This window comes from Schistocerca cancellata, chromosome 1 (assembly GCF_023864275.1).
Source record: "Schistocerca cancellata isolate TAMUIC-IGC-003103 chromosome 1, iqSchCanc2.1, whole genome shotgun sequence".
In the NCBI taxonomy this organism is placed as follows: domain Eukaryota; kingdom Metazoa; phylum Arthropoda; class Insecta; order Orthoptera; family Acrididae; genus Schistocerca; species Schistocerca cancellata.
In genome coordinates, this window is record NC_064626.1 from 517,482,653 (window position 1) to 517,499,475 (window position 16,823).

Consider the following 16,823-nt stretch of genomic DNA (forward strand, 5'->3'; position numbering starts at 1 on the left):
TTTCCATTTCTTCACACACACACACATCTTTTACACACACACACATCTTTTTTTTCTTTTTTCAGCATTTTGTTTTTCTTGACCATTTTTCTTCAGTAATAATAATGTGTCTACAACTATGGCGGCTGCTCTGGTTTTTAACGACTGTGTCAACATCCGCTTGCCTGACTCACCAAGAGATTCTAGTGAACACAAGTCTGCAAGCACTTGCAGGAAGTTCCTGAAATTAACTTTTCCTAGCGACTAGCAGAAATTAATTTGTGCAAGCTCTTGTTCTAACGTAAACATTTCAGCGAGTGTTGCGGGAATTACTTGCTAGTGGACACACGCCGTAAGTACAGGGTGATTATACTTAAAAGTTAAATTTTCAAAATGTTGTAGAAATAACATCACTGGTCAGAACGACTTCAAATTGCATCGGAATAGAGAAATATGGCAGGAGAAAACAATAGTATGAAAACTGATCAATAGATGGCGCTGCCGTGGGTCTGGAGAAAATGATTCGGTAATTCGAAAAGACGGGTTCTTTTGGTGTACAATGTGGTAGAAGGAGGAAACGAATTGACTCGACGTCAGTTGAAGCAGTGGCCACAGCAATGTAGTGGGAGACGAGTGGTGGTGTGCAAACGTGTAGTGCATGGAGATTGTCCAATCACTGGACATACCCATGAGTACGGTGCCTAAAATCCTACGAAACGTCCTTCTTTGTATCCATTCAAAATTACCCATGCGCACGAGTTGCTTCCTGTTGACCTGCCCGCAAGAGAGACCTTTGCTTTAGAATTTCTTGTTCGCATGGAAGTGGACAACGATTGGCCGTGGAAGATTTTGTGGACAGACGAAGCCCACTTCCATCTGACAGGATACGTCAATACAAAAAATTGTCGAATATGGGCAACGGAAAAGCCACATGTAATATACCAGCGGCATTTCATCCTGAAAACGTCACTGTGTGGTGCGGGTTTACGGCATCATTTATCATAGGGCCATATTTTTTCGATGACTGGCCCTTCCGGTCCTGTTACCTGTACCGTCACTGGTAAGTGCTGTGAGTATCTTTTGCGCAACCACGTCATTCCACCTCTCCAACAGCGTGGACGTGTGGATGGATAATTTTTATACAATATGGCGCACTTCCGTACATTGCAAATCCAGCTAAGCAGATGCTGAAGCGCCATTTCGGAAATGCTAGAATTATCAGCCACCATTTCCCTACAGTCTGGCCGTCCCGATTACTTGATCTTAATCCGTGTGACTTCTGGCTGTGGGGCTATCTGAAAGATGTTGTGTTCAGTTTCCCGATTGCAAACTTGCTGCATGAAGGCACGCATTGCCCAACACATTCTGAACGTGACCTCGGAAACACTTCTATCAGTTGTGGAACATGCTGTTTCTCGATTTCAACCTGTTGCAGAAAACGGTGGACAGCATATTGAACATGTTTTGCGCCAGTCACAAGGAAATAAATAATCCGATTTGATTTTGATTGGTGCTTTTTACGCGGTTTTTGGCCTCAGGACAAACCGTTGCGAGTGATGCTTTTTGTACGGTTTTGGCTTCAGGACAATTAAAAACCAATTTTTCTCATCCGATGTGATGTGACCTTGCGGTGGCGGATTGGGTTATGTAACTAACAGTATCACAAACTGCCTATTGGCTTCTGTCTCGGGTTCTTCGGCCGACGTTCATCTAATGATTTTTCTGACGTTTCGCCAGCACGAGTGGCTGGCATTGTCAAAGCTTCACCCTCCATTGCTGGTGGTGAACTGGAGCCGAGCTCGCGGGCGCAGACTATATGTACCTGGCGCGCCAACGTCCGAGGGCTTCTCCGCGGTCATTTCCGGTGCGGTTCTCCTCTTGCTACCTGCGACGGTCGTTCGCTGCAGTACGGGAAGCCAGGATCCGTTTACCTTAAGGCTTTCCTCTTTCTTGTTCAAACTGTTCGCCGAAGTTCTTGAGATGTAAGCGCCTATTCACCACCGCCAAAGCACATCGTATCTACGACAGAATGGAACGAGCTTTTCTTCGTGAGCGAATACATACAACACGGAGGGAGTTGGCAAGAACGGATCAGGAACTTCTGGACATTTTCTATCAACTAAGTAACAGAATGCATCGAGACGACTGGGACAAGATCGACAGCATCACTCACAGGAGCATGCAGAACGAACTCGAGCGCTGCACCGAGCGACAGAAGAAAAAGTTGCCGGAAGCAGACCGACAAGGCGACTCCCGACATGTCACACACAGTGGTCAACCTCACTGAACGACAATTGACCGAAGAGGAAGTGTCTGTTCTTCAAAAAGGAGAGAATTTCGCTATCATCCCGAGAACCACACCTATGGAGGACATCATTGCCAACACCGAAGCAGCCATTCGTGCCCTTCCTTGTGAAAGGGCAGAGGAAATACGCACGGAAACAGCCAGGATACTGCGCCGAGCAAAACCACCAGCTTGCAACCTGAAGAAAGAAGAGGTACAAGCCATTAAGCATCTCAACGCCGACAAGAGTATTTGGTACTGCCTGCCGATAAGGGGAATGCGACCGTCGTAATGAAGACCAAAGATTATGAGCAAAAGATCCGAGACCTATTAGATCCGACGACGTACCGAAAACTAAGCGCAGATCCGACGCAACGTATCGCACGGAATACGAATCGATTAATCAAGGCATCTTCTCTGCCGGCGGACATACAGAGAAACCTACGCAACACAGAAGCCCTACCACCTCGGCTGTATGGATTACCCAAGATCCATAAGAACAACGTTCCACAGAGACCGGTCGTTAGCGCTCCTGGATCACCGACATATAAACTGGCATAACACTTGGCCTCTCTGCTCCAGCCTCACGTGGGGAAGACCGACACGTACATTAAGGACTCACGACATTTCATTGAGAAGCTGAAGAAACTGAAACTTGCACCAAACGACATCCTGGTCAGCTTTGATGTTGTTTCGTTATTTACGAAAGTGCCACTCAGTGACGCTCTGGAGCACATCGGTTCCATTTTCCCGCTAGACATCAGAAAGCTCTTCCATGCATGTCTCATCACGAGCTATTTTACGTGGAATGGCGATTTCTACGAACAGCTGGAAGGCGTCGCCATGGGTAGTCCTCTCAGTCCAGTGGTGGCCAACTTCTTCATGGAACAATTCGAAGCACAGGCACTGGACTCGGCGACTTCCAAACCTAAGGTGTGGTACAGGTACGTCGATGATACTTTCGTGGTGTGGAGCCATGGTGAAGAACAGCTCGGTGACTTCCTAAGACACTTGAACAGCCTCCATGCCAACATAACATTTACCATGGAAGTAGAAAAGGACAAGAAACTGCCATTTCTAGATGTGCTGGTCACAAGGGACGGCGAAAGCCTGGGACACAGCGTGTATCGAAAACCGACTCACACGGACCGATACCTGCACAAACTGTCAAACCACCACCCGAGCCAGAAAAGAGGCATGATTAGTACGCTCGTAACGAGAGCAGGACGAATATGTGAGCCGCAACACCTCGAACGAGAAATGCAACACCTGGAAACTGTCCTGAGGAGCAATGGGTACTCCACAAATTATATTAGAAGTGTAACTGAGCCAAACCCTCGGCGAAGTAAGGAACCAGAAAAACAAATGTCGGGTACGGCCTTTCTGCCATACATTCCCAGAGTGACGGGCAGAATCGGCCGTATATTGCGCAAACATGGCGTAAAGACGATTTTCAAACCGACAAGGAAGATCAAAGAGTGTCTTAGATCGGCGAAGGAGAAAAGAGACCCACTCGCAATGTCGGGAATATACCGCATACCATGCACATGCGGATAAGTTTATGTCGGAATGACTGGACGATCCATTAACACCAGGATCAAAGAGCATAAGCGACATTGCAGGTTGGGGCAGGTGGAGAAATCGGCCGTGGCAGAGCACGCACTGAATGAGACCGACCACGTAATAAAATTCGCAGTCACGGAAGTTCTGGCTGTAGAGAACCACTATCACACGCGCTTGTTCAGAGAAGCTGTAGAGATACAAAAACACGCGAACAGTTTGAACAAGAAAGAAGAAAGCCTTAAGGTAAACGGATCCTGGCTTCCCGTACTGCAGCGAACGACCGTCGCAGGTAGCAAGAGGAGAACCGCACCGGAAATGACCGCGGAGAAGCCCTCGGACGTTGGCGCGCCAGGTACATATAGTCTGCGCCCGCGAGCTCGGCTCCAGTTCACCAACGGCAATGGAGGGTGAAGCTTTGACAATGCCAGCCACTCGTGCTGGCGAAACGTCAGAAAAATCATTAGATGAACGTCGGCCGAAGAACCCGAGACAGAAGCCAATAGGCAGTTTGTCAACAAGTGGCCACGAAAGCCTCAACAATTTTGTAACAGTATCACACTTGTACATCCATGCACACTGAGTAGTACAGTTTATTTATCGTCAAAGTACGCCTTAGGCATTGTTGTATGGTTCATTTTTAATTTGTAGTCGACCACTATTAAATTATGTTGCCTACAGCGCCATCTGTTGCTACATTTTGTAACTATTTATGTCTCTTCTGCCATACGTTTTTCCCCCTCTCTGATAATATTGACATCATTCTGACCAGTGGTGTTATTTCTACAGCGGTTTGAAACTTTAACTAGCCGGGTTTCGAATTCGAAGGTGCACCCTCTCCTTCAACATGACAATGCCAGAACACACATGAGCGCTGCACATTTTCAAAAATCCGAAGCCTGGGGGTCATCGTCTATAAAGTACCGACTTGCTCCCATCCGATTTTCATGTTTCCAAAACTTAAAGAACATGCTCGAGGGCTTCCCTTTGATAGTGATGAAGCAGTGCAAATAGAAGTGAGATTGTACCTCCGTCAACAATGTCAACTATTGTAGTAAAGGTATCAACAAAGTGACCTCTCGTTGGGAGAAATGTGTTCGTCGCAAGGGTCACTATGTCGCGAAATAAGTATCCAAGCATGAAGAATAAGGATGAAGAACGTTAATAACGTTTGTTTTATTTAAAAAACGTTAAGAATTTTCACATAAAAAATTCTGAGGCATTATTTTTCAGCACGCCCTCGTACATTCATCCCTCACGATCTCTCATCAGGTCTTTCTGTCCTTCGATTAAGTACCATAGCAGTCAACTGAGAGGAATGGAATAGTTTTAATACGATGTCATCCAAAACGTATAGTGCAAAAATCTACCATTATTGCTCCAATTTTGACATTAACTTATAGAACATACACTTCATTAGATCTGAGAATGCTTATTTGTATGCCCATATCTTTTATTTTTCGCGAAATCACTGAACATATATGAGTTAAACAGTTTATTTTAGCGTACAGCGTGTAAATAAATTAGCCATAGTGTTTTTCCAAACTACGCGGAAAGATAGTGTGTGTGTAAATTTGAAACGACCACATTTTTGTGTTTCGTCGCGATCGATCGTGTACAACAGTAGTGCCAACGTCCTTTAATTATCGGCATATGCTGGATTTTAAGCCGGTTTCCGACATGTAGCGAAAATGACGCCACAGCAAGTGGCGTGTACTGTTTAACTTCACATCACTTTATTAGTTAATAGTTTCTGGACTGCTCCCATTTTATAAACTTTCATTATAATTTCGAAATCTTTTGTTATGCTTTTGAAGTGTCTTGATTATTAGTGACGTTTTCTGCTGCCGTTGTGCTGTGCTACAGTAAGGAGAGTGAAATCATAACATTAAATTTATTGAATTAATTATGTATTGTAGTTAACAGTTCGTAGGACGACACGAAAGTTTCAGTTTCGGTATCGTGCTGCAACATAGATTTTGATGTTAACCGAAATTGTTCTGAATGTATCTTGTAGGAATAAGCCAATAGCCAAAGACTTGAAAACTTTTTTGCGCTGTACGATGCGTATTTAGTTTTTTTACATAATATACAAATTGTATTTTTAATGCTAAAAGAAGCGATGACATTTATCGCAGTTGACAGTTCGAGAATGTACAGAGATTATTCTAGAGAAAAAAATACGTCTTTGTAATTTTTCTCTCCAGTGTTCGATGAAAGGCTTGTTGATAATGATTGTGGCGAAAAAGAAGTTCGTCTGTTGGATTGAAAATGTTATCGCTATTCTTTAGCATACGTGAACCGTGAGGGATGTGTGTATCAAAATACGATGATTAGGTGAAGACGGGATGCTATGGGTTACTGATCAGTTGCGTAGCCGGCTCAGGCCTACGGAGGTGGTGTTTCAACAAAATAAAAATACCAAATCACGCATTGTCCAATAAGTCTACGTTACGACTTGGATTTACGTTTGTTAACTGACCTGTGTGTACGTATTGCTCATATATTAGTTGTTCTGTGTTTTTTGGAGAGCTGATGAGATCGACGAGTCGCAATCCCTTATATTATTTTTTTATTTGTGTATTGTTGAAGCTCTAAATTTAATTGTTCTAAAAAAAAAAAAAAAACTTGTGCAATGTTGATTTCGAATTCTCTGTGAAATTAGCAATAGGACATAAGATTACGTTTAAGCTGAACACATTAATAAATATGGTATGCAGACAGCTGTCAATACTTAATGAATCTTCGTGAAGAAGCTACTAATGTTCGTTTGCTTGCCTTAACAGTATTGCAGTATCTTATGGTAGCCTTTGATGCTCATACAGTCATATTCAGTTTAGAAAAATAAATTATATTTCCACTGCATCAAACTTTGACAACTCGGTTACTCTTGTAACAAGAAAAACTTCGACACATTGGCGAAATGTATTGGATCTTTTGGTACATTTCAGAAGAACATTTTTTTCTCACAGAATATAATGTAAAGGAACGAATAAGATGATTATGAATAAAGAAAATGAAAGTATTTGTTACTGACATCATAGGTCTTGCTGCAAGAAATCAATAAAACAAAATTTTTGCAAAACGTTATCAAAATGTCAATTCTCCATGTAGTTACCAACCATAAAATGTAATGCCTTCTCTGTTTAACTTCTGCAGAAGAGAGCAGACGAATTCGTGGCTACTGAAATGCAAAAATACCCACATAACGTAATTAAATCATCCCACATTTATGGTGTTACAGTAATCAGTAAGGTCACTTTTGTTTCTTTCGCAACTAATTTTTGCTGCCTAGCACAAGGAAATACAAGTAATTGGAAATTGAATATTTTAAATTATGTTGTTGATGTTTTGGTGTAGATTTTTTCATTGACCATTCACAGTTTTTGCTGTGTTGTCTTATTCAGGGCCGCAGTGTATTCACAGTGCGGAGTTTTTGTAATGTGTTCTGTGTATGGTGAACTACATTGAGGAATTCAATTTTGTTTTACACAAACTAAAGCAGTTCCATAACTGTGAAATATTACACACTTCCAGTGACTAGGTGTAGATGATCAACACCACATGAAACGAGAATGTGTGCGGTATCAGTCTGTTTAACTGGATAGCACCATAACTTGTATTTAACGTGTTGTGAAAAAGCTCTAACTCTGATGAATTTTACATGATATGGTGTTGTTGAAGAAAATAATTGGTTTAATGTCAATAAGTACAAGAAAGCAATACAAGATGGATGCACTGCACAATTAGATAACTGGTAATAACAATATATAATACATTTTCAGGATAAACACACCACGTAATTAATTCAGTGACAATAAATAATTGCACAGTTAGGTAAATGGCAGTAGTACAAGACAATAACAGAATCACAGCATCACTTCTAATTATGTGATACAGATGCTTATTCATTCACATAAAACTATAGGTGTTTTTTCAAACACTCCTGAAACTCTTGAGTAGAGCACAATTGTTTACTTTAATCCATTTTGCAATGCTAGTTCTAGTGTTATTTACCGGTACTGTGTGGCCACATCAGATAATTTGTTGAATTAGACAAGACCAAGGTATTTGTCGGTTTATGGGCCTTTGCCAACCTGGTGTATGGCATGGTTTTTTGTGCTAGTTAAACACTAATTTGTAGCCTACAGAATACCCTATAGTAGAATTCCCTACACCAGGGGAAACTGGAAGAATGTGAAATGTAGTAGTACTTTATTAACACTATTTTCCAACTTATACAGCTGACACATGAAGCATGCCAATGTGCCACACAGATTCCATATGTGGGAATCCCAGCTGAGTTGTAGTCTGTGTGAAAACCTAACATAAGGAAAAGGTTGCTACTCACCACAAAGAGGACATGTTAAACTGTAGACACACACAATGATAAGATTCTTAGACATTAGTTTTTGGCCAAAGCCTTTGTCAGGAAACGAAACACACACACACACACACACAGACATACACACACAAACACACACATTTTGGTTAACACAAGCAAGCACACCCCTGCACATGTGACCATCATATCCTGCTGCTCGTACTGGAATGCAACTGTTGCAGTCACATAGAACGGAAGCAGCAATATGGAGTAGGTGGGGAATGGGTAGCAGGTTACATGTGGGGGGAGGGAGAAGAGTGCTGTCTAACAGAGAGTACAGGGACTACACTGTCAACAGGCATAGCGTTAGAAGACTGTGGGACAGGGATGGGCGGTGGGGGGGGGGGGGGGGGGGGGAGCGAAAAACTGGAGAAGTCGGGTAGGGGAAAGATGGGTGGGTCCATTGGCAGAGGGTGGAAGGTGAGAATAGCGAGGAGGTGATAGGACAGACGGGGGTGGGAACAGTTGGGTGCACAGTGTGGGGACAATAGGTTACCATAGGTTGAGGCCAGGATAATTTCTGGTGTGAAGAATGTGTTGTAGTGATAACTCTCATATGCGCAGTTCAGAAAAGCTGGTGGTGGAGGGGAGGATCCAGATGGCCCATGCAGTGAAGCAGCCATTGGAATCAAGCATGCTTTGTTCAGCTGCATGTTGTACCACAGGGTAGTCTGCTTTGCTCGTGGCCATGGTTTGGCAGCGACCGTTCATCCTAGCTGACAGCTGGTTAGTATTCATACCAGAATAAAAAGGCATGTAATGATTACAGCAGAGTTGGTCTATGACATTGCCGCTTTCACAGTGACCCATCAGAGGCCAGGCCACCTGTGAAAACAGCCACATCTTGTACTAGCTCTGCTGTAATCATTACATAGGTTTTTATATTGGTGTGACTACCAACCAGTTGACTGCTAGGATAAACAGCCATTGCCAAACTGTGGCCATGAGCAAAGTAGATCACCCTAGGGCATAACATGCAGCTGATCATAACATGCGTGATTTCAATGGCTGCTTCGCTAACCAAACTATCTGGATCCTAACCTCCACCACCAGCTTTTCTGAATTGGACTGATAGGAGTTACCGTTACAACACATTCTTAGCTCCTGAAATTATCCCTGCCTCAATGTACTGTCACCAACATCATCCACTCAAATGTTTCCAGCTCCCTCTGTCCTATCCCCTCCTCCCTTTTTTTCATGTCCCACCCTCTTTGTGTGCCTCACTCTGCCAAAGGACTTGCCCGTGTTTCCCTTTTGCCACTCCTCTCCTTTTTCGCTTCCCATTTCCGTCTCCTCCCCACCTCCCTGTCCCACAGTGCCTGTTGGTAGACTGGGCCCTGTATGCTCCACAAGACAGAGCTCTTCTCCCCCCCCCCCCCCCCCCCCCAACCACCGCCACCACTGTAACCTGCCGTCCTTTTCCCTTCCCCGCCCCCACCAGATTGCTGCTCCCATTCTACATGACAGTTGCATTCCAGTCTGACCTGCTGGAGATGATACTCATGTGAGTGTAAGGTGTGCTTTCTTGTGTGAATGTTTGTGTGCATCTGTTTTCTTTTCTGGTGGAGGCTTTGACCAAAAGCTAATGGACAAGCGTCTTTTCGTTTTGCCTGTTTGCAACTCAAGATGTTGTCCTTACAGTAAATAACAATCTATCTTTTCCGTATATTTTTGGTATTCCTGGACAGTCCATTGTTTGAAAACCTAATAGTTCGAGAGTTTATTATTATGTTTTCTGGGAGGACTCGCATTGAATACAATGTTGCCAGTATTTCTACCATTTTTCTGTTGTACATTTGCATGAAACCAAGTGACATCACTCCCGATTGCTGCCATCATACTGTACTTTAATTTTCAATGTTGTGTCATATGTAGTGAGTGGTGTGTCATTTACATATAGCATTGCATCATATGGCACAAATGTGCATAAATCATTTACATAATTAACAAACAGAAAAGGTCAAGAAAAGATAATTGTGGTACCCCTTTTGTGACCAGAAGATGACACAAATATTGATTATTTTTCTTCATTAACTGTTTCCTCTTGCTAAACTAAGACTGCATTAAGCATGAAGCATTCTCACTTACTCCGTAGTGATGGAGTATTGTGAGACCATATCAAACGCTTTCCAGAAGTCCAACAGTGTTCTTGTATAGCTCATCTCCTTACTTCAAACAACTGTATAGCTTGTGCTGCAGTAGTCTTGATTGCTTTGTCCATTGAAAGACTGGACCTGAATTGACATTGTGAGAAGCTAAGTATGTCATAAGATTAGGAATATTATGATCTTTAAGTTTTCCAGCCAGTAATGAAGTTCATTACTTAATACTTAATGTGAATGGGGATGATGAAAAGGTACATTTAGAATGACAGGTGGACTTTTTATCTTGTACACTTTACCACCAAAATTTATTTCTGTTTCAATAATTTTCCAAGCAACTTTGCATTTATCTACTGAGCTCACTTTATGAGTCTCAGTTGTTTTGGACTTTGTTGCCTTAATTTCAGACCTGCAGAGCTTAACCTTCACATAAATTTCCTTGTCAGCTTTGCTATTCTTTGACTTACCATAATGTAGTAGCATCACGATTCTTAATTTACTTAAATGTGGGTTCACCCATATTTTTAAGATTTTGTGCTGCAATTCCTTGTGGCATTTAGATCAGCATGCTTCAGAATGTTCAGTTAACAGGTCTAAAAGGATTTTGATCATTTCATTAGTATCTGGATTGATTATTATTTTATCCAATTTTATTGAATTCCATTTATTTATTAGCTGGTTTAGCTTTGAGTTATTAATTGGTCTTTTGGCTCTTCTGTGTTCATTACAGATTTTAGTCATAGTCCCTCATGACCAGAAATTCAGAAATGCATAATCTGTTTTGTTTTGATGGAAATTACATGTGTTATTTAGACATGCTGCCTACCTTATGGAGTTGTCGTTTATGCAGAATTGGTTAGGAGGTGTCACTGTAATTAGCAAATAGTTAACATTTCTCTTGTGATATCTAATAACTAAATTGATACCATCAAATTTTGTTGAATTCAGTCCATATGTGGAAGTAACTGTTGTTCATTGTGATTCAGTGGCATGTATACCAAAACAACTATAATTTCCTGTTTCGGTAACATTATGGCAGCAAATTAAAATTTTGTTTCTAAGTTCAGTTCACATACAGCTGATACACTACCGTTTTTTACAGTCATTTAACAGCTGTGAGATGCCAATTCATAACCATATGGCACACTTAATTTTAATTATTCATAATCAAGCCAGCATTTATTAACTAAAAGCACTCCACAGTAAGTTTTCTGGACGGCAATGAAGTTTTTTAATGTTATACATAATGTGTAAGAACCTACTCTCTGCTTAAGGTTTACCCGTTTCAAGGTAACTTACTTTACTTTCCCTGATATTTCATATAGTGTGCTTTGTTGTCCCTAATGTTTCTTAGGATACAGCAGTTTATTGTTTAGAGAACTATTACAATCTCCTCTGTCTTTTTCTTCGCTTGGAGATTATGAGGGTGACAAAATGTGGTGAGCACGTAACAGTGTGCTGTATACTATGTTGTATTATGGTTTTGGGCTTCGTTGTTGTGTAGCGTGCTGCTCCCATTCCTCAGTTTTCTTCACAAGGCGGTTTCTTACACTGAAGTTGAGCTGAGGTTCTTGGTACCTGCTCTTTTTTAAATTTAATTGCATTCATCTAGAATTATTCATATCTCTCTCCTTATGAGATGGAGGCTATGTCATGTATGGCATTCTCTGTTCTTTTATATAGGCAAATCTCCCATTGTTTTGAGTCAGAGCCAATAATGCTAGATTTATTTGCATATTTTCAGTCACTGGGTCTTAAGGAAAAATTTTCTTTGTGATATATTGTATTTACAAGCTTGCCTTAAAAAACAGAGGTGTTTACCGAGTACATATTTGAATTTGAGGGCAATAACACCCTATTCCATGTATAGCAAAAGGACAAGCTTTAATAAAAAGTGAAGGTTCCATTCATATTTTCATTAGACTTATCCCTTCTCCAAATTATCTGAATGTAGTTAAAAGTGAGTTCTGGAGTTCAAACATCTTTGAAGAGCCTTCTGATCGATGCTTTTGTGGCTCAGTCATCAGTATGTACTAGCTGATGTATATCAGAAAAAATGCACCATTATTGCTATAGTTTTTGTGTTGGTTATGGACAACTGTAAGGGTATTGCTGATCATGTACATTGATAGTCAATAATTTTCTTCTTTGATTAACAAAAATTCATGGTGGTTCAGTTATTGAAGATTATTTTAGCTCATTATTTTTTTAAAACATCTTGTTGACTATATTTACATTGGATTGACAGACTACATCTGCCTCACAAGGATACAGCGAAAATAGTGATTCTATTGAATACCCTGTATCATTTGTATGGAATATTTTAAGGAAATCAAGAAAAATGTGAATCTGGCTGGTGTGAATGCTCCCAAGTTTTAAAGAATCTAATTCAAATGAACTGTGTTAAAGGTGTTTTTTTTTAATTTATTATTTTTAATACATTTTTAAAAAGTTTCTGTATGTTTTTTGCTAGTACTGTCACTTTCTCAGCTTTTTAAAAGCTGCAAATTCCGTTCCAACCTGGTGTGGTAGTTCTCATAAACAGCTGTTACATCCACAACCAGTTGGATAACAGTGGATCCTGTATGCAATAGGTAACCATGATGCACTCTTCAGGATTCATATTTTACTACAAAACTCTTTGGTGCTGTCAGTTAATGAGTTTTGATCATTTAATTTATTTGATGCCCATAATATTTTACAAAGTAATTGATTGATTGATTTTTATTTGGTTCCATTTGATTACATAATGTACAGGGTATGTTATGTGGTTTATTCATCTCATTACATACAATTTTCAAATCATTTGATTTGATGTACAGGAGACATGTCAAGGTTTACAAAAGAAACTTTTTTCACTTTTTTAAGAGAAATACAAAAGTTTACATTATATTTTACATTTCTAAGTTACAGCTACACATGTACATAAAATAATAAATATATTACAATCCTTGTGTTCAGATTGTGAAGCTGTCCTCAATGAATTCATCGACAGAATAATAACACTTTTCCACCAGGAGAGTAAAGAGCAATCTTTTCAGTGAACCAATCTCCATTTTAAATATATTACTGCCTTTTATTTTATTGAAAATTTTACTCTGGCGTTTGGGCATAAAGTTTTAAACGATGTGTTGGAAGTTTGAAGTTATCTCTGTGGCGAGTGCTGTAGTTGTGGTCAAAACGGAAATTGTCTAGTGTATGTTGATTTCTATATAGGAACACCACCATCTCATATATGTAAAGTGAGGGGATAGATAGTACTTTTAAATTTTTTAACAGTGGTCGACAGGATTCCCGTTTTTTTGCAACACACATGTTTCTAATTACTTTCTTTTGTAATACTAGGAGCCTAGTGACATTTGCTGAATTTCCCCAGAACATTGTGCCATAACGAATAACTGTACTTGTAATATAGAACAGGCGGGTCAGCTTAACATAGTACCTTAAAATAGTTAGCCCACATATTACAGTATGAAACAGCATACTGTTCAAGTTCGTTTTTTGTCATGCAATGACTGAAATCTAAGAGTTGCTGTGTTTTAGCAGTTGCAGCATCCTGTAAACTTAAGGAAGATCAGATTTAAGGTATTAAGTGGAATAAAATATTAAAACCTATTTCTCTGTATCTCTGGTAGGTAAACTGGGGGGCAGGGGTGCATGATTCTGCCATATATTCATGTCAATCGTCTTTTTTATGTTTTTGGGAATGAGCCTAACTACCATCACATCTATGTAAATACTCACCAAATCATCCTGAAGTATATGACAGCAGTTACTATCCATTGTACCATGCATTATAAAGGCTTTTCATTCCATCCGCTTGTGAAGCATGGGAATACATATTAACTGCTTCAATGTATACTATAATAAATCTTTCCATGTCTTCAGATACTGTTGGGGAGTGATACATAGGATGCTGTAGTGCATTCCTAGATTCCTAACTTAATTGTAGTTCTTGAACCTATGGATGACCTTCATTCATGTTTGTATTGCTCCCATAGAGGCTGAAAATAAGATAAAGATAAGGTAGGAAATACGATAGCAGCTCATTTAGGGATGTATAAGGAATCTTTCTTTCCAAAACTTTGTGTAAAAAAAAAAAAAAAAAAGAAAGCTTAGTATGTGGTACATACAAAGTACTCCCTGCCGCGCACAATTTTGATGATTGAGTGAGTGCTGCTGCAGATGTAGATTTTCTTAGAATTATTCGAATGATGAATTTCTCTTGGATATTTTTGTAAGTGTAATGAAAAATGTAAGGGTCATTCCATATCAAATCACCCATTAAAAAATAAATTTTACACCCACCACCTTAAATTTTCATGAAATTTGGCTCAAATGGTTCTAATACCATCCTGACAACACCTGCAATTTTTTTTTTTGCTGTATCTCTCATAGTTTTTTTAATAAATTTTTAAAGTTTTTATGTTTTGCGTTTTCCGAACCTTCCGAAACGGTAAATTTAATTTGTATTCAAAACTTTAAAATTGCTTATCTTAAAAACTCTTTTAGATAACATCATGAATTTTTGCAGCAAGTTTATTTATTATACATATTTGAAGATAAAAATGATACTATTAAAATATATTAATATTTTCTATGAAAAAAATATATGTATTTTTTTTTTTAACAGATGTTTTGTTTTACAAGAATTGCAATATCTAGACTCTCAGACCTGATAGAATGCTCAAATTTGTTTTAATTTACTCTTAAACATATAGGCTACTTGATAAAACAAAAATAATGATGGCTTTTTAACATGTTTATTAATTATAGTAGATTACATCAGAATTATGTACAAAGATACTGTACTTACGACACTTATGTATAACCCAACTGATTGCTTGAAACACTGAATTTTTTGAGTAATTTTGTCTTTTTAATAAACATTAATGCTGATTCAAACTGTTTTTCCACTTCATCCAAGAGCTTTCGGTTCTTTTGATACAGTCTTTTTTGAAGTAATACATTCTTCCAGTGCTGCTTGATTGAGGTGCGTCTACTACACAGACTATGTGCTCTAAAGGCACTATGCAAGAATCTTCTCTTTCAGGCCAATAAAATGATGCAGCTGGTCCTGAAGGATGTAGAAATAGAATTTCTGCATCTTCTTCATCATTGAATATTGTTTTTACCAGTCCAAAGTACCAGTTACCATCATAATTTGCAGCCACATAGCTATTTATGGATGGTTCAACACAAACCCAATCAGAAGAAGAACGGAAAGAAAAGACTAAGGAGGGTTTTACACTATCTGTAGTCCTTCTAATTTCAAGGTTGTTTGTTGGAAGTGGTTTGAAGTTATGAAAACTTCTTGTTCCAGGAATGGTTGGGGTTGCTGAAAAACGTTTTTCTAGTTTTAACCGTAGCAAATCAGCTTCTTTTTTGTCAATAAAGTGAAAATGAATGTTTTCAATATTTTTTTCACAAAACTTGTACACATCGATTGCTGTCATTATTTGTTCTTTGTCTGAAAGCTGTAGACTGGCTTTCCTTAAAATTCTTTTAATAGTTCCTCCTAGGCCATCACAAATTGACTTCCCATGACTTGTTGCAAAAAAAGAGTGTTGGGCCTTCAAATTAAAGTCTCTCAAGTGTTCAGTCAAATTTTTAAAACTGTTTCTATTTTTGTACTGCCCAGCACAACCATCTGTAAAGTAGTGAACTAAGTCAATGTCAGTATGATGTAATGACAGCCACTTTGTGATTTCTTTTTGTACAAAGTTAACAAAACCAGTGTCATGTTCTTGGTCATCACTAATAAAACAGTGGTTGGAAACAAAAAAATTGTTTTCCTCATTTCTTAGAAAAACTCCAACGGGGTGTAGAGTACAACCACCTCTATTCCAGTAGTACCTTTGGATCTCATTTTGTATAACAAAGGAATAATTTTCACTGAAATCCATCACAATAATTGCTGTTTTGGGTGGTGGGTCTTCTTTCAGTCTTTTAAAGGCTGCTGACTGGGATTTTGCTATAAACAAGTGCGGGGTGAGCTTTTCCAATGACCTAACCAATAAAGAAATGTAGTCTTCAACACTGATAGACTGTTTGATCATTTCTGCCCTGTCTGTGTTAACCCACTGACTGATTACAATTTCTTCTCCTAAATCATAATCTTCACTTAGTTTCTCAGTTAAGTATTCAGTTAGTGCAGTATTTGCAGGACAGCTGTCGCAATGATGTAGCATGCAGTTTTGGTTTTCCGTGTTGCACACAAGCATCTTAATTAGGTCTTTATAAGATTCTTCAATTTTCACAGCATCCAGTAATAGTTTAACATTCTGGTGGATACTGCATACACATACAGTGTGTGTGCCTGCAGCACCAGCAAGGATACACCATTTAGGTCTCAAGAAACAAAATTTTGAAAATCCTACTTCTACCTCAGGATTCTCCCATTTGAAAGAATAATATTCTCTCGAGTTACACAAAATGAGTCTTTTTTTGCATGTACACATTTTTTTGAACACTTACTTTGTCTTTTGTTCCAGGTAGCACTCTGGAACTTTCA

At 39.3% G+C, this 16,823-nt stretch overlaps 1 protein-coding gene across 4 annotated transcripts in view; it reads left to right on the forward strand.

Moving 5' to 3' along the window:
- The first annotated feature begins 5,538 nt into the window (after positions 1 to 5,538).
- The window catches only part of LOC126178712 (ATP-dependent helicase brm-like), a 220,107-nt gene continuing 208,822 nt past the window's right edge, over positions 5,539 to 16,823 (forward strand). For 3 of the 4 annotated variants that reach the window (XM_049924554.1, XM_049924552.1, XM_049924553.1), the window contains exon 1: positions 5,972 to 6,311. The gene's annotated coding sequence lies outside the window, so the exon portion shown is untranslated. Of the gene's footprint in view, positions 5,689 to 5,971; positions 6,312 to 16,823 lie in introns of those variants that run through there. The other variant, XM_049924555.1, reaches the window with a different exon arrangement.